Below are 2999 nucleotides of genomic sequence, written 5' to 3'. Positions count from 1 at the left end.
AACGAAAGACATTCACGGTCACACTTTGATTGACCACTTGGATAGTGAGCTCACCTTTCTCACAATCGATAAGTATGTGACCGGTAGCTAGGAAATGCCTCCCCAAAATTATGGGTGCATTAGCATCAACCTCACAATCTAGTATAAGAAAGTCGGCTAAAAATACAAATTTGTACACCCTGACTATGACATCCTCGATCTTCCCTTCCGACGAACATGGGAAATATCAACTAGTTGTAAAATAATGGAGGTGGGTCTTGCATCTCCCATCCTGAGCTTCACAAATATTGATGTAAATCAGATTCACCCTTGATCCAAGGTCACACAATGCCCTCCCAACATAGTTGTCTCATATAGAGCATGGAATAATAAAACTACCCATATCTTTTAGCTTTAGTAGCAGCTTGCTCAAGGTGGAGCAATACTATTTTTTCATGGAAATTGTCTCAAGTTTCTCAACTTTTCTTTTTTTTAGTAACAATCTCCTTGAGAAATTTGGCACAAATGGGCATTTTCTCAATGGCCTACAAAAGTGGGACACTAATGTAAAGGGTGGTGGGGGTCTGACTTCCTCTACTGATGGTGTGGGAACTGCTTTTGTTATGGAACTTCTGTTCACCCCATCAGTAGGTTCGCTAGTTGAACTCTTCTCATTGCAATTCTCCTCGAATATTTCTTCAGGCAATTCTGGTTCTACTTGTACATTCATGCAGGTGGAATCATCAGTCTTCTTTCCCCCAAACATGTCTTGTTGGATAATTTGGGTGCCACTCTTTAGTGTGATTGCATTAGATTGTTCATTGTCATGTGGTTTAGTGACCTCAGTGTCAATAGGCAGACAACATGACTGACATTCTTACAATGTCATGGAAATTTGTCCAATTTGCCCCTCCAAACCTCACAGAGTTGTGTTGTGGTTTTGCCGCAAGGTTCCTTGATTTTTAATAGCTGAAGAATTCTCTTGCAGTATAGTCCTTGTACTTTATATAAATTCTTACAAATTATCTTCCAAAGAACTTATATTCGATGAATATCCTACCCCTTGTTAGAATTATGTCATTGCATATTCGATTATAAACCTTGGGGCACATTTACATTCTGTTGTTGAGCTAGGTGACTAGCGTTATTTACTCATTGATTTCCCTATGAAATATTAGGATGCTGAAGCCACCCTAGATTATAAGTATTAGAATATGAGTTGTTATTGTTTCTTCAGTTAAAATTCCCAACATAGTTGATAGATTCTTGATTTTTTGGGCATTCATTATCTTGGTAATTACCATGGCATAATAGACATGTTGAACTCGGCATATTCACTTCTTTCACCTCATTGGAACACTGCATATTCTTCAATATACTAATGATAGCTGAAAGTTGGGCAAACACAAAATCCTTAGATCGAGCTCAAATTTCCCTTGTCCTCGTCTCCTTATTCCAACTTTTAAAGAAGTAATTTAGAAAAAATTATTCGTAATCCTATCATGAATATCAAATGCCTCTTCAGGTGATTTATCTAACAAAGTTCCATTTTTCGAGGCATCCAAATCTGGTGGGTGCATTGACTCCATTGTAGAACATCACAACTTGAGTCTAATTTTTATTCCATGGTTAGTACATTTCCAAAACAATCCCTTGTAGCGGTCTCATCACTCATACATATATTCATCATCAACATGATGAAAAGAAGCAATGTCATTTCTAAGTTGAGTGTTTATATTCGATAGATTATATTGCAGTAAAAAGCTTTTACACAGATCAGCCCATGACTTTATCGAATTAGATGAGATTCCACTCAACCAAGCCCTCGCTCTATCTCGCAAAGAATAAGGATATAATTTAATCTTCAACACATCTTCGTGTACTCCTTCTTGCCTAAAAGAATCATAAACTTCCAAGAACGTACGAATGTGTTACCTTGCATCTTCACGAGGCATGCCACCAAATTGCCTTGTCCAGTTCAACATATTGAACATGACTGGTTTAAGCTCATAAAGGGTTACCTAACTCTCTGGTGCCAAACTGCCTGGGTTGAGATCATCCAAGAAAGGAGTTAAGTGATCTAGAATAGCTCTAGGTCAGGGTACAATTCCAACATTCTGATTTGCCGTAACATTCGAATTTGCATGGTCTTGCACTCTTTGAACTCCTTGGGTTTGATCAATGTTCATGGCTCTATTAGCATGATGAGTACGTCTACTTTGTTGAAAAAACTATTCAATCTTAGGTTCTAGAGGATGAATATGATCCTCAACAGACCTTCTAGACATGCAATGGAAAAGCCTGAAAAATAAAAACAAAGAAAATAACAAGTAAAACTATACTATAAATAAAGGGGTAAAATAAAAATGCTAAACAAAAATTCTCATACTTCCAATCGCCAATCATCGGCAACGGCACCAAAAACTTGTTGTGTGTTGTGAGTACTATAATTTGAACACAAAATATGTGTAAGTATACATAGTCGCACAAGTAATAAAGAGTGAGTGAGTATCATTCCCACAAGGATTGGAGGAAATTGTGAGTTTAGTTAAAGAACAAATATTAAACTAACAAAGCACAATTAGTGGTGATATTCACAAATGAAAGTGTAATGAAAAAAAGAATAGATGCTGATGGTATTGTGAAAATGTGATGGCAATATGAGATCTTATATCAATATGCCATATGGAAATGACGTGATAAGTGAAAATGTAATTGAAATGTGAACAACTGAAAATGTCAATGCAAAACGAGATGGGAATTCGAAAATAAGTAAGCATACTTAATAAACCTCACACGACAAGCTACTATGGATATTAATGATGGGGTTTCTAAAGAATCCTAAGACCTATTTGAATGGTTTGAGTTTCTATGGTCTATTTGCTTGACAAAGTTTACTAGGAGTGTCCCTACGCTCTCTCAGCGTGAAAAATAAACATCTTACATATCGAATATGAAATACTTTTTTTAGTCATTAAAATCATTTCCTTAGTTTCTCTCGAAAACTAAAGTTCAATTAG

At 36.3% G+C, this 2999-nt stretch overlaps 1 non-coding gene across 1 annotated transcript; it reads left to right on the top strand.

Annotated features, from left to right (window-relative positions):
* The first annotated feature begins 1599 nt into the window (after window positions 1-1599).
* LOC120139447 lies at window positions 1600-1706 on the top strand. Its single transcript, XR_005517639.1, has one exon. It is a non-coding gene; the product is annotated as a small nucleolar RNA R71 (small nucleolar RNA).
* Window positions 1707-2999: the final 1293 nt, after the last annotated feature.

This window comes from Hibiscus syriacus, unplaced genomic scaffold, assembly GCF_006381635.1.
Source record: "Hibiscus syriacus cultivar Baekdansim isolate YM2019G1 unplaced genomic scaffold, ASM638163v2 tig00110745_pilon, whole genome shotgun sequence".
Taxonomy (NCBI): Eukaryota; Viridiplantae; Streptophyta; class Magnoliopsida; order Malvales; family Malvaceae; genus Hibiscus; species Hibiscus syriacus.
This window is presented reverse-complemented; position numbering and strand designations above follow the sequence as displayed.